Consider the following 24,722-nt stretch of genomic DNA (forward strand, 5'->3'; position numbering starts at 1 on the left):
CTCTGAAAGTGGCCTCACCAACATCCTGTACAACCTCAACATGATGTCCCAACCCCTGTACTCAATGGTGTGAACAATGACTGCTATGCTGCTAAATGCCTTCTTAACTGCCCTGTCTACCAGTGATGCAACTTCCAAAGAACTATGTACCTGAACACCACTCCCCCCCATGTCTGTCTGTTCTATAACATGACCCAGGGCCCTACCATTATCTGTACAAGTCCTGCCCTTTCTTGTTTTAACAAAATGCAACCCCTTGCTTGTATTAATACTTCTCACACACATGCTCCCCCTCAGAAACACACACACACATGTATACCCCCCCCCCCCAATACTCTCTCAGGCTTATACTCCATCACACTCACACTTTACCAAGCATGTACACACAATCACGCAGAAACTCACATGCATCCACACACAATTCTATGAGGTGAATTTGTATTGGTAGAATTATATTTGCAGATGTATTCAATTTTGCTCAAAAAGCGCACAATTTCCAGGCAGTCAATCCATGTAATATTTTATGAATTTGGAAATAGAACCAGTCTGACTCAAGATTGGAATAATGACAGACTCAATTCTCAGGAAGAAAGTGAGGACTGCAGATGCTGGAGATCAGAGCTGAAAAGGTGTTGCTGGAAAAGCGCAGTAGGTCAGGCAGCATCCAAGGAGCAGGAGAATCGACGTTTCGGGCATGAGCCCTTCTTCAGCCCTTTCCTGAAGAAGGGCTCATGCCCGAAACGTCGATTCTCCTGCTCCTTGGATGCTGCCTGACATGCTCTGCTTTTCCAGCAACACATTTTCAGGCTCAATTCTCAAATCTTTAAATGCAATGTCTGAGCTGAGATGTCACTTTCTTTATAAAACCTTCAGTCATCTCAAAAATGAGACTTAAAAGATGTTCTGGCAGTTACACATTAATGAACCAATACGTGCACCCATTCTCAGAGATGAAAGACTTGACAGCAATCGAGGTTTGTTCAATATATTCCGTCAGTTGCATGTCATTGATCTTTTGATATACGTTCTGTGTCTTACGTTCATCGGGTAGCTGTGGAGCAGCACTCAGAAAGCTAGTGCTTCCAAATAAACCTGTTGGACAATAACCTGGTATTGTATGATTTTTTTAAACTTTATCAACCCAGTCTAATACCGACACCTCCACATCGTTTCTAGTGAACACAGCCCACACCTCCTGGTGCTGCCAGTAAACTTTACAATGAGGATGAAACAACGCAGTACTGAAAGATTTACAATTTCTAACGATACTAGCTACTCATTCACTGCTCCATCTGATACACGACATTGGAAACTCAGTGCAGGAGGCTGAAAGAGAGGAGCAGCTTTAAACAAAAAACCTCTTGGAGCTCAAAGCTTTCAATGAGAGTCTGAGCCCGGCAGTAAGTTCAGGTAACCTTTATTGTGACTCAACTTTGTTACAGCTTCAGATTCCCCCCCAGCAAAAAGGCATAGACAAAGTAGCAGCTTTTTAAACAGCTCAAGATCAAAGCCCACACACACCCCACTGTCTTTACTATTGGGCAGCACCAGGTTGTAATTGGATCCTTGTTACAGCCGTAATCCGGAGGAAGTACTGCCTCACTCAGCAATTTCACCCATACCCTGTATCCTGGTAAGTTTCTCCCCGCTCATTTGCCAGGAAGGGGCAGTGTAGAGTCAACCAGACTGTTGTGGGTCTGGAGTCACGTGTAGGCCAGACCAGGTAAAGGATGCAGCTGGAACGACTGAGTGAATCCTTTCCCACAATGGCGGTTCCCTTCCCTAACAAGGGAGGGAGGGAATCAGATGGGGCTTTCTCCCCCGCACCACCCCCTCCCTGAAACGGTCTCATCGTTAGAATCCGAACTCCACATTTCTGACCAAATACCAATTCTGCCATCTGTCGTGGTGGGATTCAAACCCAGGAGTCCCCGGAACCGGATTGATCGTCCAATCGATAATGGCCCTCGGCCGTCACTCCTTCAATCCCCCGCGATGGCACGTGAACTCGCTGGTGCTTCTGCAGGTGGGAGGAGCAGGTGAAGCCCTTCCCACACTGAGAGCAGGTGAATGGCCTCTCCCCGGTGTGGACCCGCTGGTGGGTCAGCAGGGTGGAGACCTGGGTAAAGTCCTTCCCGCACTCGGGGCAGCTGAAGGGCCTCTCCCCCGTGTGGACCCGCTGGTGGGTGTGGAGGTTGTTGGAATCGCTGAAGCCCTTCCCGCAGACAGGGCAGGGGAATGGCCTCTCCCCGGTGTGGCTGCGCCGATGCAAACGGAAGCCTTTTTTGCAGTTGCCGCACTTCCACGGTTTCTCGACAGGACGGGATTCCTCTGGTTTCTCCAAAGCCGGAGCGTCAGCCACACACAAATGCGTGTGGAGCCCCTCCCCACCGTAAATTCCTCTTTCCAGGCCGTATAACTGTTTCAAGATCAACACTCAGTGCGCTGTAACAGTAGGGTCTATCATCCAGTCCCACTGATGCTGAACACGTACCCAAACAGGAACCAAAACGCTTTGCTCCTTCTCACAGAATCATAGTTGAAAACTGTTGCGGTCCCGATGGATTGAGTGGCTGTCAAAGTGAGGACTGCAGACACTGGAGAGTCAGATTTGAAAAGGGCAGTGCTGGAAAGGCACAGCAGGTCCGGCAGCATCTGAGGAGCAGAAGAGTCAACGTTTTGGCCATAAGAACTTAATCTGTTGATTTTGAAACTTCTGTCTTCAGATCTTCAAATACTCTGTAAAAAGAGATTACAGAAGCCATCACTGTCAGTGCAGGGTAGAAATTCTGAACAAGGAATTCTACTTTCTGTGGAATAATCTTTTCTTTTGTTATTCCATAAAATTGAAAGCACCATCCCACTCTCTCTCCCCCTCTGTTCTCACTCCGCTCTAACTAATTCCCCTGAAGGTGCTGATTCAGGATCTTACTGGGGCAGAAAAAGCAAAAACATCAAGACTGACATCCCTCTGCATTTTGGATAACTCCACAACACTGGGATACAGTTGACAGTGAGCAGGTCTGATTCTGGGAAGCAAACATAAGTGTGTCAATTCATGGGGTAACCTGCAATGCAAGTTATTTGTGGACCAACCAGACACAAAATGGTTAACGTCCCCAGGAAGGTGGGAGCAAATTGAGACATCAAGGCATTAACACCAACACACGTCAGCAAAACTCTTCTGCTCCCAGTCAGGGCAAAACATCTTTGAAAGCTGCTCTGAAAGTCCAGTCTTCACAACCACACTTCTGCTTTCACCGAAGACAATTAGAGTCACACAGCACAGAAGCAGACCCTTTGGCCCAACTTGTCCAAGCTGACCAGATATCCTGAATTAATCTAGTCACATTTGTCATCACTTGGCCTCTATATGGGCCGGGTTCTGGCAGCTGGGACTAAATTGGATTGGCTATCTGTTCGGCAAGAATGAGTTGGACCGAAGGGTCTGTTTCTGTGCTGTACATCTCTATGACTCCAGTCGCATTTGCCATCACTTGGCCCCGATCCACTGAACCCTTCGTATTCATACACCCATCCACATGCCTTTTAACTGTTGGAATTGTACCAGACCCCACCACCTCGTCTGGCAGCTCATTCCATAACTGCACCACCCTCTCCAACAAAAAAGTTGCCCCTGAGATCTCTTTTACATCTCCCCACCCCTGGCCTCACCTGAAACCTATTACCCTCGCGTTCTGGACTCCCCCATCCGAAGGAAAAGACCTTGAGTATTGACCCTATCCATGCCCCTCAGGATTCTACAAAACGTCTGTAATGTCACCCTTCAGACTCTGGGTAAAACAGCCCCACCCTCTCCTCCCATCCCTCCTCGCCCAGGTAATTAAGACACAAACCTGAGTTTGCAGAATCTGCTCCCTCCCTGGATTCACTCCAGCTGCTACAAGTGAACAGATTTCCACCCCTCCCCTCTCTCACCTTCCCAGGATGAACAGTTGTCCAGAGGGAGGGAGTTTCACTCTGAAACTGACAGGGCCACTTCCGCGCATTGTGACGCCATCAATGGGTCGGGGGTGGGGGAGGGTACGGGAGACGGGGCAAGAGAAAGGGGCAGGACGAGATGCGGGGCTACGCCGGCAGTAGGACCCCGCACTGCGCCTGCGCTGCCCTGCACAGTTTGCAGAAATTCCTTCCCTTCAGCGAATCCCCAGTGTAGAAGCAGGTCACTCGGCCCAACGAGTCCACATCGACCCTCCAAAGGGTAACTCACCCTCAACCATTCCCCTAGCCATATTGCTCAATACTGTTAGAAATGGGGTAAAGTGTCATTTTTGCAGATATAGAAAAAGCATACATAAAAGGGGTACAGCAAGAGAACTATTAACCCTGCAAGTATTTAGGGACTTTTCCGTGTATAATTGTAGTTAATTAAATACTAACTTTGGTGTGTAATTACTATAACAAAAAATTATTTTTGTAAAATTATGCTTTCAGCAAAAAGCTGAGATAACCGAATTGCTTGAACTATACAAAACGATACAAGTCAATGAAATGTCCGAGGATGGAATGTACCAGCAGAATTGATACAAAATGTTAAACCAGATCTTGACAAAATAAATGTGTGTGTCAGCATTTACAGAAAGGAAGGTTGCCAACCTGGGGAAGGGGGAAGTAATAAGGGTGGAGCGAAGCTGGGCAGTGGTATGGTACAGTAAGAGAGATTGGGTAATTAGGAGTCTGGAGAGATGACCTCACTCAGCTCAAAGGGTATAACTGTACACTAACCTGAGTTCTAATTTGCTCATTTGCTTCTGCATTTGATGCCCTTTCTTGCAAGATCGTAAAATAAATTGTCTTGTTTCCAGTTTTGGTGGTCTCGTCTAAATTTTATTAAACTTGTTTCTAACAATACTAACGCTCCTGACTAATACACCTAACCTGCACATCCCTGGGCACTATGGGTAATTTAGAACAGCCAATCCACCCTAATCTGCACATCCCTGGGCACTATGGGTAATTTAGAACAGCCAATCCACCCTAACCTGCACATCCCTACACACTATGGATAATTTTGCATAGCAAATCCCCCCTAAAATGGATAAAGTTAAAAATCACACAACACCAGGTTGGAGACCAACAGGTTTGTTTGGAAGCACTAGCATTTGGAGCGCTGCTCCTTCATTAGGTGGTTGTCGAGAATAAGGTCATAAGACATAGAATTTATGGAAAAATATGACAGTGTCCTGCCACTGAAATGACATGTTGAACAAACCTGGATTGTGAAGTCTTTCATCTTTTCGAATGGGTTGCAGGCATCATTAACATGCAAATCCCAGAACTACCTGTAAGGCACCTTCTCAAGAGAACTTAAAGTTTTATAACAAAAAGTGACATTTCAGCCCAGCTTTGCAAATATAATTCTGCAAACATACATAAACAAGTGTGTGTGTGTGTGAAAATGTCTATTTCCATCCTGTATGTCTCTACCTATTTGTGAACAGATGCCTTACCTCTGTTGGTGTAAATATTGTTGTAAATCATACCTGGGTACTAATAGTTAGATATAAGGGGGAAGAGAATTCCTCAAGTAGGGCACTGTAAGATTCCTGGGAGACCCCTATTCCTGGTTTACTTCCTCATGAACAAACATTAAGCACATGCGCCTATTTATGATTTGGTTTCATTTTTCATGTGTGATTCCCTGCTGTGACCACACTGTGCCTGGATGGTTGACAGGCTGGGAGATTGTGGGTTGGGGCTTGATTGACTGAATGTTTTATTGTTCCAGGTGTAGAAGGAAACAGGGAGATCAACAGAGGACAGAGAAATCAGGACCTGAAATCTGAGCTGACACCAGGCTACCCTGTGATCAGTGCTTTGATTAGCAGCGCCAACCCTCCACCTTTACCTAGCTTCCCATTTGACGACACCCTCAATATTCAGGATCCAATCCTTGCCATCCTGAAGCCATGTCTCTGTAGGGAGTGTCAGATCGCAATTATTCTCTTCAATGTGTGTAGTCAACTCATTCACTTTTGTCACAATGCAGCACACATTCAGACACACCATTTTTAGTTTCAATTTTTGTGATCTTTAGAATCTAGTTTTGATTGCTGGAACATTTACTCTCCTTGTCCCTTTCAATTGTTCTCGGATGTTCATTTTCCACATCACTACATTACTCACCGGCCTTGATTTGGATTGGCCATAATGTCCAGGGACGTGTAGGTGAGGTGGGTTAGCCATGGGAAATGCAGGGTGATAGTTTCGGAGTAATAGAAGCAGGAGTAGGCCATTTGGCCCATCCAGTCGCTCTGCCATTCATTAAGATCATGGCTGATCTATCCATCGACTCAGCTCTTCCTCCCTGCATTATCCCAACTCCACTTCATTCCCCTACCATTGCAAAAACCCATCCAACTGTGTCTTGAATATACTTAATGAAGCTGCCTCTACTGCTTCCTTGGGCAGAGAATTCCAAAGATTCACTACTCTCCAGGAAAAGCGGTTCCTCCTCATCGCTGTCATAAATTTACTCTTCCTAATCTTGAGGCCTGGTTTCATTTGCCAGCAGAAATGACTCAATAGGTAGAGCTTCATCCCCACAGTGCAATGAATTCCCACTTTCCACCAAAATCCCAGATGTACTAACTCACTCACTCAGTTGCTGTCTCACAAATGCAGGATTTCATTGTAACTTCTTCTGTTCCCATTAAGGGCAAAACATCTTTGAAAGCTGCTCTGAAACTCCAGCCTTCACAATCACACTTCTGCTTTCACCGAAGATTAGAGTCATACAGCACGGAAACAGCCCGTTTGGTCCAACTTGTCCGGCCAAACAGATATCCTAAATCAACCTAATCCAATTTGCCTGCATGTGGCTCATCTCCCTCAAAACCCATCCAAGTGCCTTTTAAAATTCCCCCTCACCTCAAACATATGCTTTCTAGTTTGGGACTTTTCTACTTTGGTGAAAGTAACTTGGGTATTCACCCTATCCATGCCCCTTACGAACATCTATAAAGGTCACCCTTCAGCCTCCAATGCTCTAGGGAAAATATCCCCAGCCATTTGAGTCTCTCCCTGTAGCTCGAACCCTCCAACTCTGACAGCAGCCTTATAAATCTTTTCTGACCCCTTTCAAAGTTTCACAACATCTTTCCTATAACAGGGAGACCAGGAATGAATGCAGTCTTCCAAACGTGAACTAACCAATGTCCTACACAGCCACAACATGACCTCCAAATTCCTGTATTCTCTGCTCTGACCAATAAAGGAAAGCATACCATCTGCCTTCTTCACTATCCTGTCTACCGGTGACTCCACTTTCAAGGAACTATGAACCTGCACTCCAAGGTGTCTTTGTTCTGCAACATCCCCCTTAACTGTGTCAGTCCTGCCTGGATTGCTTGACCAAAATGCAAACCACACACTTCTCTAAACTAACCTGCCATTCCTTGGCCCATCAGTCCAACTGATCAATTCTCATTCATAGTGAACTCTCTTTCCTCTCTTATTCCCTTGAAGTTGAAAATCTCCACCCCACACACTCTCTCTCTCCATTCTCAGTTTGCTGAACCTAATCCCTGCTGTACCTCATCCTAAAGGGTCTGGGTCATGCTGATTAACAGGCCCACACTCAGGGTGGAGGGGGGGTGGGGACCTAATTGAAACAAGGAATACTGAACGGCCTGGACAGAGTGGAAAGGTGTTTCCATTGGTTGGAGGGACAAGAACCAGTGCGCACAGCCTTAGAGTAAAGGGAAGACCTTTCAGAATGGAGGTAAGGAGAAACTTCTTCAGCCAGAGAGTGGTGAATCTATGGAATTCACTGCCACAGAAGGCTGGGCAGGCCAGGTCACTGAGGATATTTAAGATTGAGATGGAAACGTTCTTGAGTATCAAGGTGATGGAGGGTTACGGAGATGAAGTGGGAGAATGTGGCTGAGGAACCTATCAGCCATGATTGAATGGCAGAGTAAACCTTGAATGGTCCAATTTCTGCTCCGATGCCTTATGTTCTCTTGCTGTCCTGGACACAGTGTGAGAGAATTGGAAGCAGGAATAGGCTGTTTGGTCTTTCAAGCCTGCACCAACATTCAACAGATTATCGGCAGATTCACAACCATCGAGATGAATAGGTTGGGACTTGTTCACTGGATCACAGGAGGTTGAGGGGTGACCTGACAGAGGTTTATAAAATCACCGGGGCAGAGAGGAGGAGACCGCTGGTATCCTTTCCCTAAGGTGGGGGTTTCAAGACTAGGCAGCAAATTTGAAGGTGAGTGGAGAAAGGATTTTAAAAAGACGGGGGGGGGTCACTTTTCTTTTTACACAGAGTAGTTTGTATGTGGAATGAATGTGGATGCAGGTTGAGTAACAACATTTAAAAGACATTTGGATAAGTACATGAATAGGAAAGGTTCAGAGGAATATGGGCCAATCACAGGTAGGTTGGACTAGTTTAGTTTGTGAATATAGTCGGCCTTAGACTAGTTTGACTAAAGGGTCTGGTTCTGTTGGGGTCTGACTCTGTAACTGTTCTATACTGGTGTTAAATCATTTACTTGCCTTCCCCAGAAACATCCACTTCTTTGCTGTTCAAAAATCAGATGAACTCAGCCTTGAATAATGTTCAATGACCCCCTAACGTAGGAAGACATCCCCACTTCTGAACTCAATTCCTCTTGCGAATGTATCCCTTGCCTTGCTGATTGCTTGCTGCACCTGCCCAGGCAAAAGTGAGGACTGCAGATGCTGGAAATCAGAGTCTAGATTAGAGTGATGCTGGAAAAGCACAGCCCCGGTCAGGCAGCATCTGAGGAACAGGAAAATCGATATTTCAGGCAAAAGCTCTTCACCTGCACCTGTCTGACAACTGGCAGTGACTGGTGTAGAAGGGTGCGGAGGTCCCTTTGCACATCCACACATCATTCCTGATGAAGTGCTCGGGACCAAAATGTCGACTCTCCTGGTCCTCGGATGCTGCCTGACCTACTGCCTTTTTCCAGCGTCACACTTTGACTCTAATCTCCAGCATCTGCAGTTCTCACTTTCTCCACATCCCAATATATCACCATTTAAACGATACATCTCCTTTCTGATTTTTTTCACAGCAATGGCTATAACTTCACATTGAGATACTGCATTTGCCACGTGTTTGTAAATTGTGGTCTTCGCTACTTCGGGGAGACCGAGCGTAAACTTGGGGAACGGTTTGGCGAGCATCACAGCCGGGTCCGTAGAGGCTGACCAGACCTCCCAGTCACCACTCATATTAATTCCCCTTCCCACTCCCCTTCTGACAAGGACATCTTAGGCTTCCTCTATTGCCACAACGAACCAAACCACAAATTAGGGGAACAACACCCCATCTTCCGCCCGGGCAGCCTACAGCCTGTAGGACTCAACATCGAGTTCTCCAATTTCAAATAACCTCCCTTTCCATCACCCGACTCCCTTCTCAGCCCCGTGCCCCTCACTTACACTCCTTCCTGCCAGCAACCTGATTTCTTCCACCCATTGACTAATCAGGCCGTACTCTCTCCCTATCTTCACTTATCCCCACTTTAGCCCCTGCCCCAGCACCCATCCCCAGTCCTGAGGAAGGGTTACACCCGAAACATCGACTTCTCCACTTCCTGATGCTGCCTGGTTTGCTGTGTCCTTCCAGCCTCCTGTCTGTCTATTTTGCCAATTGAGACACAGACCTGGACCACGTTTCCAGAGTCTGTTCCCTGCCTGGGTTCAATCCCTTTCCTTTCAGTTGCTGCAAGTCAACAATTGAACTCCGGAAAGAAATAGAAATGGCAAAGAGGGCGAGAAAAGAGAGTGCCGTACTCCCAGATCTCAGACAGAGGAAGGAGTCTGCAGTCTGGGTGAAACTCAATCTTGATTCAGAAAGAGAAGTGCAGGAGGAGCAGCTTCAGAAACACATGGTCCAACTTCCGCATTCAGGCAATGGGGTGACTCTGATTGGCAGGAGGACCACTCTCCTTCCGGTCCTCCAGGGTTCCCTACTGGACCATCAAAGGAAGGTCGCGGGCCTTTTTTTGCGGAACGCGATGAGCATGCCCAGAGTTTTGCTGACACCGGTGGGCATGTGCACTGCGTTACTGACACCGGAAAACATGCGCAGTATGCTCACTAGGGATGCTGGTATTCCTGTCAGATTTTAAGAGTCCAAATGTCAATAGAACAAAAAAGCGGTAGAGGCACAATTTGTTTTTTCGCTGTGGTTCGACACTTCATTGCTTTTGTATTCTGTCTGGCTGCTCAACTTTTGTATGTCTTTTCACCACGTTGGAGGGCGAGTCCAGAACTGGAGGGCACGGGTTTAGGGTGAGAGGGGAAAGGTTTCTGAGGGGTAACCTCTTTGCACAGACGGTGGTGCGTGTCAGCCAGAGGAAGTGGTGGAGGCTAGTACAATGATAATATTTAAAATGCATCTGGATGGGGATATGAATAGGACAGATTCAGAGGGATAAGGGGTCAAATACTGGCAAATGGGTCACTAGATTAATTCAGGATATCTGGTCGGCATAGACCGAAGGGCATGTTTCTGTGCTCTGTGACGCTATTCTAGATAGTTGGAACAACTTCACTAGGCCATTCACCCCTTACAGTCAAGATCAGAGTGGTGCTGGAAATGCACAGCAGGTCAGGCAGCGTCCAAGGGAGCAGGAAAATCGACGTTTCGGACAAAAGCCTTGAATGCTGCCTGACCTGCTGTGCTTTTCCAGCACCACTCTAATCTCCAGCACCAACAGTCCTCACTTTCGCCCATTCACACCTTTCAGCCTCTCCTGAGCTGTGGCCTGACTGCACTTATTTCAGTGAAAGTTTCAGAAAGATTACAGCAGTTCTTTGAAAAACTTGAACGTGCTTTCTGACTTCAACAACGTTTCTAAAGATATCATTTTAGGTATTCTCAATTTTGAAGATCAGCTATTTCTCACCCCTCCCAACTCCCAGGTAGAGTCATCGCCATCCATTTTCTCTGTGTGTGTGTGTACTTTGAAAGGCTTGATACAGCGGTCAAAGCTGGTTCGAGGCATGAGAAAGGACGGGTGTGGTGGGGGCTGGGGAGAAAAGAGACAGAATGGATGGGGGACAAAGAGAGAAATGGAGGGGATAGAGAGACACTGTGGGGTGGAACAGAGAGAGAGAATGAGTGGGGTTGATAGAGAGATTGGGCGGGGGAGAGAGAGTGGGCGTGCCAGAGAAGTGGGAGATGGTACAGGGCAGGGTGACACTAGGCAGCACGGTGGCACAGTGGTTAGCACTGCTGCCTCACAGCGCCAGAGACCCGGGTTCAACAGGTCAGGAACATTGTGGCGAGAAACTCCCCAAACCCTGTCTATCTTCTACAAGGCACAAGTCAGCAGTATAATGGAATACTCTCCCACCAGCTTGGATGGGTGCAGCTTCAACAACATTCAACAAGCTTGATACCATCCAGACAAAGTCGCCTGCTTGATTGGCACCATCTCCACATACATCCACTCCCTCTGCCCCACTGTTCAGAAGCAGTAGTGTGTGTGATCTACAAGACACAACACAGAAATTCACCAAAGATCCTTAGAAAATACCTTCCAAACCAACAACCACTTCTATCTAGAAGGATCAGGCAACAGATACTTGGGAACACAACCACTTGCAAGTACCCTTCCAAGCCACTCACCGTCTTGACTTGGAAATATATTGCTGTTCCTTCAGTGTTGCTGGGTCTAAATCCTGGAATACCCTCCGTAAGGACATTATGGGTCACCGTACAGCGTGTGGACCACAGCAGTTGAAGAAGGCAGGTCACCATCACCTTTTCAAGCGGAACTAAATGCTGGCCAGCCAGCAATGCTCATGTACCACGAGTAACTTTTAATAAATGGTTGGAATCTGCAAGTTTAAAAAAAAAATCAACTTTCAGGTGGAATAGACATCGGGCTTTGATTTGGTCCTTATTTGAGGACAGATAAAGAGCGATAAACTGACACTGACTTGGAAATAGAGTTTCGAGTTAAACACCTGTAGTGTTTCACTCAGTGGATCAATTGAAAATCGATTAAAGATTGGCTCCTTACGGGTCCGTCATGAACACATGAAAAAGGACGGTTCAGACGGCATTTGGGATTCTTGATTTCATCTCTTTAATGGCTGATGTACTACCCACAATCCCGTGCGCCCCAGATACTACTCTATCGACTGTGCGCAATGTTCACGGGGCGCACGTGAGAGATCGGAATGGGGCCCCGCCCCTCGTCGTTCTGATGGACGGGGAGACCAATCTTTGGGAAACCCTATAGGACCGGAAGGGGCCTGGTCCTCCTGCCAATCAGAGTCCCCCCCCGCATTGTCTGAATATGGAAGGTCGACCATGAGCTTCTGAAGTTGTTGTTGCTCCTCTCTCTCTGAATGAAGATTGAGCTTCAGTCCAGACTGTAACTTCCTTCCTCTGTTTAACAAGTGGGAGTACCGCACTCTCTTTTCTCGCCCCCTTTCCCATTTCTTTTCTCATCCTTGGGTTCAGCTGTTGGCCTGTAGGAGCTGAGGGAAAAAGAAAGTCAATCGAGGTGAAGGGTCAGACTCTGGAAAAGGTTGGTCTAGATCTGTGCCTGTTAATGTTTGACAGGCTTTGTTTCCTGAGCTTGAGACATTTACTTGTCTGGCAAAAAAGGATGGCCTCTTGATCCATGTTGGGGATGGAAGTGGATTATGCTGTGGGTGGCTTGCTCGTAGTAGTCCAATAAGTATTGGATAAATAATCATGACACACAACCTTGAGTTATTGACTGATTATTCGGGAGCTCACGGGGAGAGCCAAGTCGACCCAATTGTCACAAGTCACTCCGACGAGAAACAGAGGGTTGTGTGATTATATAGGTTACAGTCATTTAACAATTAGCAAACTGTTAATTGCAGGATATTGAGCAACTAAGTCACTTTGCCCAGCGACGTAGTGTCTGGATAGTGTTGGTTAGTAGCTGATAAGTATACAATAGGTCCTTGCAAAGAGAAGGATATTCCCATGGAAGGAAAGAATCTGTTTATCAGGTAGCAGTACAGCTGCAAGGCCGAGTGTCTCTGTTGAGTCAGGGAATTAAGGATAGTTGGGACAATGCAGGGAGGAGGAGCTTAGACAATGGATAGATCAGCCATGACCTTAATGAATGGTGGAGCAGGCTGGATGGGCCAAATGGCCTACTCCTGCTTCTATTACTGTGAAACTGTAACCCTGCATTTCCCATGGCTAACCCACCTAACCTACACGTCCCTGGACACTGTGGCCAATTTAGCATGGCCAATCCAAATCATGGCCGGTGAGCAATGTCGTGATGTGGAAAATGAACATCAGAGAACAATAGAAAGGGACAAGGACAGTAAATGTATCAGCAATCAAAACTGAATACTAATGTCACAAAAATTGAAATGATATATGGTGAGTCTGAATATGTGCTGCATTGTAACAAAAGTGAATGAATTGACTGCACACATTGAAGTGAATAGTTATGGTCTGAGACTCCTTCCAGAGACATGGCTTCAGGATGGCAAGGATTGGATCCTGAATATTGAGGGGGGAGTCAGATGGGAAGCAAGGTAAAGGCAGAGGGTTGGCACTGCTCACCAAAGCACTGAGCACACGGTAGATTAGATTAGATTAGATTAGATTACTTACAGTGTGGAAACAGGCCCTTCAGCCCAACAAGTCCACACCGCCCCGCCGAAGCGCAACCCACCCATACCTCTACATTTACCCCTTACCTAACACTACGGACAATTTAGCATGGCCAATTCACCTGACCTGCGCATCTTTGGACTATCTTTGGACTATCTTTGGTAGTCTGGTGTCAGCTCGGGTTTCAGGGCCTGATTTCTCTGTCCGCTGATCTCCCTGTTCCCACAGAGTAAGATGTCGGTCTGTTCTCAGCTTTGCTGGACTTCTGCTGAAGCTTTCACGCCTCTTTTACAGCTTCCAGAACAAGAAAACACTCAGTCAATCGAAAGTCAACCCACAATCTCAGCCTGTCACCCATCCAGACACAGAGTGTAATCAAAGCAGGGAATCAAACAAGAAAAATGAAACAAAATCAGAAATAAATAAATGCTTAATGTTTGTTTATTAGGAAGTAAACCAGAAATAGGGCTCTCCCAGGATTCTGATTGTGCCCTACTTGAGGAATTCTCTCTCCCTTTGATGTAACTATTAGTATTGTTGGGGCAAAGTAACTCATGTGTCAAATCGTTTAAAGCAAAGTAGTCAGGAGAGGAGACCTTGAGTAATTAACTAGCTTTATTCGTTGCCATGGGGAATACCTCTTAGTTCAAAACAACGTCTGACATATTCTAATAAAAAACAGAATGTTACAAGTTTTATGCTAAAACACAAGCCCCACTCTCCATTAATTATGCAACTGAGGAGCATTTGTAAGGTTCACATACATTGTCCAGACCTACACTTCCTAATGCCTGCAAAACTGAATGTTTTCTTATACTACAGGTTCAGCTCGGCTCGAATTACTGATAAGGGACAGAGAGAACCAATCTATCATTCTATGAAGCAGCGCAGTCTAATGGCCCGAGGAGCAGAGACAGCCTGCAGCTGCAAGATCAGGCTTTCAAAACAGAATTCCTTAGCCAGGGCTCAGACAGCATTATGTTAACAGGCTACATTTTCCTCTAAACATTGCTTTGTGATAAAATGGCTTCCCCGCAGTTTTGTGTCAATTTTGAGAAAATTCTCCCACAATCCCTCCTTTTTTTATTAAAAAGAGGAGATTGGGGGTGTCAGCAAAAGGGGGATTATACCCAGAGCCAGGGGGATTGTCAGGAGGTGGAGATCGGACTGTTAGTCCTCGGGTTCAGTAAGGACAGAGGCAGAAGGCACCAGGGATTGGGAATCATCATCAGGGGTTTCATCAGGAATGGGAAATCTCGGCATCTGGGAGATGCTGGAGAGGAGGGCCACAACAGTGAACTGAGCCGAGCACAGAATTGTCTGCGGGGTGACTTTGATATCCAATCGAGCAGTTCCAAAGGCAGGGGGAAAGAAAGCTGCAAGTCGCTCAAATTGCATAAGGGCTCGCTTGGTACGAGTTCGGGATGGATGGGAGATGGGCACACAGCCAGCTGCGAGAGTGGTTGACCTTCTGTGCATAAAAAAAGTATTAAACTGTAATTTCTGATAACTAGAGGTTATCAGGCCCAATCCAACATAGTTAGTGAAAGAAAGATAAGGAAGAGTGCAGTGAAAGACAGAATGATCAGGTTGAGCCATTCACGGATGAAGGCTGAAGATGTGTCTCTGACGGGGTCTTCTGGTGTTCCTCCAGGAGGTGGCGCTCGTTTGCATTGTGTTGTGTGTGTCCATGCGGCCTCCCCTTGACCCTGACTGCTGACCGGGTAACCCAGCAGGACTAGGAAGGGGCCTTTCCATCTCAGCTCCAATATGGCCCGGTCCTAATGCTGAGGCTTGGCGTACCCGTGAATGTAAACTCTGAAGAGTTTTGGTTAACTGATGCAAATATTTCCCACTTGTCCAACACTAGAGTGTCAGCTGTTTCAGTCATTGGGATGGTTTTGATTCATCTACTAAATACATCTACTCTTATTAGACAATGTTCATAACAATGTACGCGAGGTGATTCTATGAAAGCAAGTTGTAGACAGAGAAAAAGGCCGACCAGGCAAGGAGGTGGTTAGCAAACATACTCTCTCTGTCTGCCTGCATCTTACTCTCTCTCCCCCTTTCTCTCTCTCTCTCTCTTTCTCTCTCTCTATCTATTTGCCTCCCTCATGCGCATACACACACATAGAAGTCCATGGCAGTGGATGTCTATCTGCAGAATTAAATTTGCAGATACATTCTATTTTGCTCAAAAAGTGCAGAATCTGCAGGCAGTCAATCCATGTAATATTTTGTGAATTTTGCTTTGGAAATAGAATCAGTCTGACTCAAGATTGGGACACAGAAGACTCTGACCTCACACCTTTAATGCATTGTCTGAGCTGAGATGTCACATTTTGCTATAAAACCTTGAGTTATCTTGAGGAGGTGACAGACAGAAGATGTGGGATTTACACAGTAATGATACCTTCAACCCATTTGAAAAATGAAAAACTTAACAATCCAGGCTTGTTCAATATTTCATTTCAGTGGCAGGACACTGGAATGTTTTGCTATAAATTCAGTGTTTTGTGATATTATTCTCCACAACCACCTGATGGAGGAGCAGCTGGTTCCAAAGAAACCTATTGAACAAAACCTGGTGATGTGTGGTTTTCAACTTTGTCCAAATTAGGGTGGGTTGACCCTGCTAAATTACCCATAATGCCCAGGGATGTGCAAGTTAGGGTGGATTGGTTATGCCAAATCACTCATAGTTGGTCATGCTAAATTACCCATAGTGCCCAGGGATGTGCAGGTTAGGGTGGATTGGTTATGCAAAATTACCCATAGTGCCCAGGGTGTGCAGGTTAGCGTGGATTGGTCATGCTAAATTACCCATAGTGCCCAGGGATGTGCAGGTTAGGGTGGATTGGTCATGCTAAATTACCCATAATGCCCAAGGATGTGCAGATTACGGTGGATTGGTCATGCTAAATTACCCATAGTGCCCTGTGATGTGCAGGTTAGGGTGAATTGGCCATGTTTAATTACCCATTGTGCCCTGTGATGTGCAGGTTAGGGTGGATTGGTCATGTTTAATTACCCATTGTGCCCAGGGATGTGCAGGTTAGGGTGGTTTGGCTATGCCAAATTCCGAATAATATCCAGGGATGTGCAGATATTACTTAGGGTTAAATGTAGAGCGGTGGGGGAATGGGTGTGGGTGGGTTACGCTTGGGAGGGTCAGTGTGGACCCGTGGGTCAGAGTAGCCTGCTTCCACACTGTGGGGATTCCCTGAAGGGAAGGGAAGGGATTCTCCTCCCCTTCTGCTGCAGGGCCGCGCAGGTGCAGTGAGGGGGCCCGCTGTCCACCTCGCCCCGGCCCCTTACCGTCACCTTTCCCCGCCCCTTTATTGGCGTCACAATGCGGAAGTGGCCCTGTCAGTTTGAGTGACACTCCCTCCCTCTGGGCAACTCCTCATCCTGGGAGGGCCGGAGAGACGGGAGGCGGGGAAGTCTGTTCCCTTGTTGTAACTGGAGTGAAATCAGGGAGGGAGCAGTCTCCGCAAACTCAGGTAGGTTTCTTAATTACCCCAGTGAAGAGGGACGGAAGGATAGAGATTGGGAATGGGAATGGGAATGGGAATGGGAATGGGAATGGGAATGGGGAGGGGTGGACATATTTTCTGTTTTGATGTTTAAAATGCACCCGATTCCCACCAGTAACTGCAACAGGTACAAGTACAGCACATGCAGTATTCCTCATTGCAGCTTCAAACCGGTTTTGTATCCTCTGTTCTTCCTCCAGCTTGGCTCCAGCACGTTCAGCTTCCTTCTCTCATTCCCATCTCCCCCGCCCTGATGTCCAAGCCGACCCGCAAAAGTTCCTCCAGTGTCTTTTGTGGGTTTTGAGAACTTTCTCAATCCTTTAATTGAGTAGATAAGTTGGGAAGTTATGTTGTAGCTGCACCAGGTTAGGCCACTTTTGGAATGTTGTGTGCAGTTCTGGTCTCTCTGCTAGAGGAAGGATGTTGTGAAACCTGAAAGGATTCAGAAAAGATGTTGTCAGGGTTTGAGCTGAACAGGGTTGGGCTGTTTTCCTTCGAGCGCCAGACGCTGCGGGGTGACCCTACAGATTTCTATAAAATCATGAGGGGCATGGATAGGATAAAAAGATAAGGTGTTTTCCCTGGGATGGGGGACTCCAGAACTACAGGTTTAGGGTGAGGGTGGGGGGAAGATTTAAAAGGGACCTTTGGGGCAATTCCTATATTGAGGGCAGTGCATGTAAGGAATGAGCTGCAAGTGGAAGTGGTGGAGGCTGATACAATTACAACATTTAAAAAGGCATCTGGATGTATATATGAATAGGAAGGGTTTACAGGGTTGTGGGACCAGATAGATTTAGGATATCTTGCCAGCATGGACGAGTTGGACCAAAGGGCCTGTTTCTGTGCTGTACATGTGGTGGACAGTGGTCCTCAGAATTCTGTTCCCATTAGGCTCTCCCTATTGCAAATGGTCTTGGTGAGAGTATGAGATTCTGAAAAGAAAAAGGACACATAAATGCGGAAGGGAAGGATTCCGTTCTGGGTCCGTACATGGAGATGGGTATAGTTACTTATGCCGCATAAGGCCTGCTGTATCCCAGCCAGTGGAACGCAAGCTGTTTGTCTATACGGGCAGGAGGTATATGGCCCCTTTGTCTTACAGGAGTGGGTGAGACAAGTCTCAAATAGGCAGGAGATGTTATGTGGAACATGCACACCCATAGCTGGTTCCATTAAAGCAAATCTCATACGACCCTGCAGTAGAGTTAAAAGACATCAGCAAACAGGTGGCAGGAGGAAAACTTATCCTTAAACATTTTGACTAAAATGTTTAATTTTGAATTATACAACACATTTGCTGCACAATAGAAAATAGACAGGAAGAGTAAGACAATTAAGGACGTTTGCCTGAACATCAGTGAATCTGTACAAACAGGACACCGAGTGATAACATTCACAGCTGTTCCTTTGTGAAATTAATAACAATGTTTGATTCTGACCTCAAAATGAAACTCGCTACAAATTGACTTCTCCCTTGAATTATTGTCCTTCACTATTATCTGTCTAGTTCAGAACGTGCAGTGCTTTTGTTAACTTTTTGTGTTTGGGACAGTATAGCCTTTGTAAACTTGTGTATAAAGGTAGTCTGTTTGTGATAGTAAAACAGAGTAGCCTGCCAGGGCTCTTGAAGGGAGAACAATGTCCTACTCTCCTGGGTTATTAGAATCCAGTGAGCCTGGCTTATAGGTATCAGTGTTATGTTGTAACAGTGATGCTATTAGTAAATGAAAGGGATGATTAAAATTAAACTAAAACTGTCTGCAAGAGCTTTTTTAAATTCCAGACTACCAAAGGTACGATCTCCGGGATGAACCAAGAGAGGCTTACAAGTTGAGTTCATAAGGAATTCCTTGCGCCGTCTCAAACATGTACTTCATCAAGAGTTCCTCATTACTATTACCAACAAAGTGCGGTCCATTGTCCGAGCTAATGCACGCAGGTATACCGAAGCAGGGAATCATTTCCTTAAGCAAAATCTTCACCACAGTCTCAGCAGCCGTGTTAGGGGAAGGGTAGGCTTCAATCCACTTAGAAAAGACATCAGCAATAAGCTAAACATATTTATAGCACTGACATTTCTACAACTCAATGAAGTCCAGTTGAAGTGTCTCAAAGGGACCCTCCGGCAAGGGAGTTCTACCCGGAATGCAAGGCAAGCCTTTTCCGGGGTTATGTTCCTGACAAATAAGACACCGGCCGCTAACCCTTTGAGCTCGTTGTTGGAGGCGGGGATGCCACCAAGCCGTCAGGAGAAAGTTGGCGACCGAACGGGCACCACCGTGAGTTGCATAATGTACACAGTCAATAACCCGTAGAGCAAGATCATCAGACATACAAGTTTAACCCACGGGAGGAGTCCAGAGTTGGAATTGTCCTCCTGCCCATCAGAGCCCCCCCCCCCCCCCTATTGTCTAAATGCAGAAGTTGGACCATGAGCTTCTGAAGCTGCTATTGCTTCCCTCTCTCCCCCTCTCTCCCCCTCTCTCCCCCTCTCTCCCCCTCTCTCCCCCTCTCTCCCCCTCTCTCCCCCTCTCTCCCCCTCTCTCCCCCTCTCTCCCCCTCTCTCCCCCTCTGACTGAAGATTGAGCCTCACCCCAGACTGCAATGCCCTTCCCCTGTCCAACATCTCTGAGCACGGTACTCTCTTTTCTCACCCCCTTTTTCCAGAGTGGTGAAGGGAGGTGATTTGAAATTGGAGAACTCAATGTTGATCCTCAGGGCTGCAGGCTGCCCAGGCTCAAGATGAGGTGGTGTTCCTCCAATTTGCAGTTTGCTTTGTTGTAGCAATGGAAGAGGCCAAGGATGGTCATATTGGGAAGGGGAATTAAAATGGGTGGTGACTGGGAGGTTCAGTCGGCTTCTGTGGACCCAGCTGCGATGCTCGGCGAACCGTTCCCTAAGTTTATGCTCCGTCTCCACGATGTAGAGAAGACCACAGTTGGCAAACACATGGCAAATGGAGTGCCACAATGTAAAGTTACAGCCTTTACTGTGGAAAAAAAAGCAGAAAGGAGGTGAATTTCCGATGCTGGAGATCAGAGTCGAAAATTGTGGTGCTGGAAAAGCACAGCAGGTAAGACAGCATCCAAGGAGCAGGAGAGTTGGTGTTTCCGGTACCAGCCCTTCATCAGGGCTGATATGTGGATGTGCAAAGGGGCCTCAGCGTCCTCCTATACCAGTCACTGCCAGTTGTCAGACATGTGCAGCCAGCAATCAGCAAGGCAAGTGGTATATTAGCAAGAGGAATTGAGTTCAGAAGTGGGGATGTCTTCCTGCAGTTAGGGGGTCATTGAATATATTCAAGGCTGAGTTCATCTGATTTTGGAACAACAAAGAAGTGAATGCTTGTGGGGGAAGGCAAGAACATGGTTTCAAGACCAGTACAGAATAGTTACAGAGTCATACAGCACAGAACAGACCCTTCAGCCCAACTAGTCCATTCTGACTATATTCAGAAACTAAACTAATCCCACCGAGATTGGGTCATATCCCTCCGAACCTTTCCTATTCATGTACTACTCCAAATGTTAAGTTGTAGAACGAAGAGACCTTGGAGTGCAGGTTCATAGTTCCTTGAGAGCAGAGTCTCAGGCAGATAGTGAAGAAAGCGTATGGGATGCTTTCCTTTATTGGTCAGAGCATTGAGTACAGGGGTTGGGAAGGTCATGTTGCAGCTGTACAGGACATTGGTGAGACCACTTTTGGAATACTGCATTCAGTTCTGGTCTCCCTGCTAGAGGAAAGATGTTGTGAAACTTTGACAGGAGTTGGGAAAGATTTACAAGGCTGTTGCCAGGGTTGGAGGCTTTGCTACAGGGGGAGGCTGAATAGGCCAGGGATATTTTCCTGGAGCATGAGAGGCTGATGTTTAGGGGTAAGGATAAATTATACAAGAGGGACGGCTTGCACCTTAAGGGTGGGGGACCAGCATTCTGGCAGGTAGGTTTGCCACTGCAACACAGCTTTGTTTAAACTAAATAGCTGGGGGGGGGGGGGGGGGGGAAGGAAGGAAAGGAAAGGAGAGAGACAAACTGGAAGTTTAAGAAGAAAGTTAGAACAAGAGAAGCCAAGAAAGACAATGGGATCAATGGAGCAGAAAACTCAAAAGAAAAGGATCAAGCCATAAGGTCAAGTGAAATAGGGATTGATAGGAAGGATGAGAGGAGTAACAAATTAAAAATATTAAATATGAATGCATGAAGCATTAGAAATAAGGTGGATGAGCTTGAGGCTCATTTGGAAATTGGCAGTTACGATGATGTGGGGATAACCGAGATGTGGCTTCAAGTGGACAGAGCCTGGGAAATGAATATTCAAGGGTATACGTGCTATCATAAGGACAGACTAACTGGCAGAGGGGGTGGGGTAGCCCTGTTGGTAAGGAATGATATTCAGTCCCTTGCACGGGGGGACCTAGAATCAGGGGATGTAGAGTCAGTGTGGCTAGAACTGAGAAATTCTAACGGTAGAAACTCCCATTAGGGTCTTATCTACAGGCCCCCAAACAGTAGCTTGGATGTAGTGTGTCAGTTGAATAAGGAGCTGAAATTGGCCTTTCGCAAAGATATTAGTACAGTTGTTATGGGGGATTTCAACATGCAGGTAGACTGGGAGAATCAGGATGGTACTGGACCCCAAGATAGGGAGTTTGTGGAGTGCCTCCAAGATGGATTCTTAGAACAGCTTGTGCTGGAGCCTACCAGGTGTTGTGCAACAAATCGGATTTGATCAGGGACCCCGAAGTAAAGGAGCCATTAGGAGGTGGTGACCACAATACAATAACTTTAATCTGCAGTTTGAAAGGGAGAGGGTAGAATCGGAAGTGACAATATTTCAGTTGAATAAGGGAACACTGGTGTGTTCCTCTCTGAGTGCTTCTCTGCTCACATTGATGTCCAGTACCTTTTGAAGCAGGTCGAATGGATTTCTCTTTCCAGACTCAACCCTCACCCCCCCACCCCCCCACCCCCAATAATATTGAGTGACCCTGTCAGATCTTGTTATGGAATTTCTTCCAAGATTTCTGTCTGCAGATCCTCCCCTTCTGATAGCCTGTTAGCAAAGTTGAAACAAATCATCACTGTCTGTACCGAATACAAATTCTGATTATATTGTATGTGTCTATGTGTTTAAAGTACTAACCCAGTAACATACAAAACGGTACTATTGATTTAAAATACACAGGAGACGTGAGGAGGGAGGTGTCAGGACCTGGCACTCTCTGAACCCTAATAGGGTGTTCCAAAACATTTCAAAATGAAGTGGATGGCCATAGAGCTGTACAGCACAGAAACTGTCCATCTCGTCCATGCGGACTAGATATCCGAAATTAATCTATCCTATTTACTTGGCCCATATTCCTCTAAAGGAGAAAGTGAGGTCTGCAGATGCTGGAGATCAGAGATGGAAATGTGTTGCTGGAAAAGCGCAGCAGGTCAGGCAGCATACCCGTCCAACTGTCTTTTAAAAATTGTATTTGTGCCAACTTCCACCACTTCCTCTAGCAGCTCATTGCACACACGCACCACCCTCTGTGTGAAAAAGTACAATCTATGCCTTCCTCACCCCCCATTTTACCTGTACCGATACCTTCGGGGATCTCTGAACTCGGACAGCAAGGACCCTTTGTTCCTCTGCACTCTGTAGGGATCTACTATTTATTCCTACTTATTAAATTTCCCAAACTGCCTGGAGATTAAATTCCATAGTTCTGCCCCATTTACTAGCTGATAGATATCAGAGTGTAGCCGGAGACCATCCTCCTCCCTATGAACAATACCACCTTTCCAGCATTTACTCCTGGACAGAGGGGGCAGCACTGTCTCCAGCTGAGCAGTGTGTTTGTAGCTAATCAGCATGTTCAACTATATTAATCAAAAGTACCTCATGCTAGCTATACAATAAACCATGATGTTAGTTCCCATTATCTCTTTAGTTGCGCCCTTATAGTTTTTCCTACATTCTACTTCATGTTATTCTAATGTCACGGTTAGAGATTTAGTGTCAGCTTTTGGAACAGTGGTCTTGCATTCCAGACCCTACTTAATATTTTCCTAATGTCATGATTAGATATTTATTATCAATCGTCTCAAGCAGGCTGACTCTACTAATTATTAATTAGATATTTAATGTCATGTCCCAAATATTTATTGTCCCAATCCTGTCAATCATATTTACCAGGCGAGGCTAACTTTACTGACTGTTATCTAATCTTGCCAAAGTGACCTTTCAGCCTCAACCTTACTCTGGTAATTCGTGTAAGAGCTTTCCACTATCCTTTGCAACAAACCGGCAGTGGTCTCCATGCTCTAACCCTTCCCATGCTTTCATGCTCTTTATTTTCCATACTATCTAAAAATAGGCTCAGAGTTGTAGAGCACAGAAACAAACTCTTCGGTCCACACCGACCAGATGTCCTAAATTAATCTAGTGACCCATTTCCCAGCATTTGCCCCCTACCCCTCTGAATCTTTCCTATTCATATCCGCATCCAGATGCAATTTAAATAATGTAATTGTACCAGCCTCCACCACTTCCTCTGGCAGCTCATTCCATATACATACCATCCTCTGTGCGAAAAGATTGCCCCTTAGGACCCTCAGAAATCTTTCCCCTCTCACCCTAAATCTGTGCCCTCCAGTTCTGGTCTCGGCGTCTTGCCCCCACAACAAGGGGAAAAAACATACAAAAATTGAGCAGCCAGACAAAATGCAAAAGGAATAAAATACCGAGCCATAGGGGGAAAAAATTGTGGCTCTATCTTTTTTCCCCTGTTGGCATTTGGACACTTAAAATCTGTCAGTAACGCCAACATCCCCGTAGAGCATACTGCGCATGTTTGCCGGTGTCAGCAACGCAGTGCGCATGCTGGCCAGTGTCAGCAAAACACTGGGCATGCTCATCCCTGAACGCAAACAAGGCGCGAGACCTTCTTTTGATTGACCAATAGGCAGCATTGGAGGACTGGAAGGAGACTGGTCCTCCTGCCAATCAGAGCCAGTCCATTGTCAATGCGGAAGTTGGACCATGAACTTCTCAAGCTGCGACTCCTGATTCTCTCTCTGAGTAAAGATTGAGCTTTACCCCGACTGCAGATTCCTTCCTGTGTCCCAGATATGTGAGTACGGCACTCTCTTATCTCGCTCCCTTTTCCATCTTTTTTCATTCTGTGATTCAATTGTTGACTTTCAGCAGCTGAAAGGAAAGAGAGTGAATTCGGAAGGGACAGACTCCGGAAACATTGATCCAAGTCTGTATCTCAATTGGCAAAATAGTTCGGCAGGAGGCATCAGATGGTGGAGAAGTCGACGTATCGGGTGTAATCCTTCTTCAGGGGTGGGGCTGGGTGCAGAAGCTGCAGATAAAAGGGGGTGGTGGTGAAGTAGGGATAGGTCGAGACAGTTAGAGGATACCACCTGGTTGGTCAATGGGAGGAATGAGTCTGGTTGGTGGCAGGGAGGAGTCATGTCTTGACATTTTTTTTGCTTTTCCGTCCCTGTAAGATCCTGATGAGGAGAATTAGAGCGGAGTGAGAACAGAGGGGGAGA

General features: G+C 46.4%; 1 protein-coding gene across 2 annotated transcripts in view; it reads left to right on the plus strand.

Annotated features, from left to right (window-relative positions):
• LOC148144981 (uncharacterized) overlaps positions 1–24,722 on the plus strand; it is a 234,475-nt gene that overhangs the window by 208,331 nt on the left and 1,422 nt on the right. The window contains exon 1 of one of the 2 annotated variants that reach the window (XM_087975615.1): positions 24,204–24,292. The exons of the other annotated variant lie outside the window; for it this stretch is intronic. The gene's annotated coding sequence lies outside the window, so the exon portion shown is untranslated. Of the gene's footprint in view, positions 1–24,203; positions 24,293–24,722 lie in introns of those variants that run through there. 2 annotated transcript variants of the gene reach the window in all.

Source organism: Chiloscyllium plagiosum, unplaced genomic scaffold, assembly GCF_037043375.1.
Source record: "Chiloscyllium plagiosum isolate Xiang-an unplaced genomic scaffold, Cpla_swu_hap1 HiC_scaffold_27, whole genome shotgun sequence".
Lineage (NCBI taxonomy): Eukaryota > Metazoa > Chordata > Chondrichthyes > Orectolobiformes > Hemiscylliidae > Chiloscyllium > Chiloscyllium plagiosum.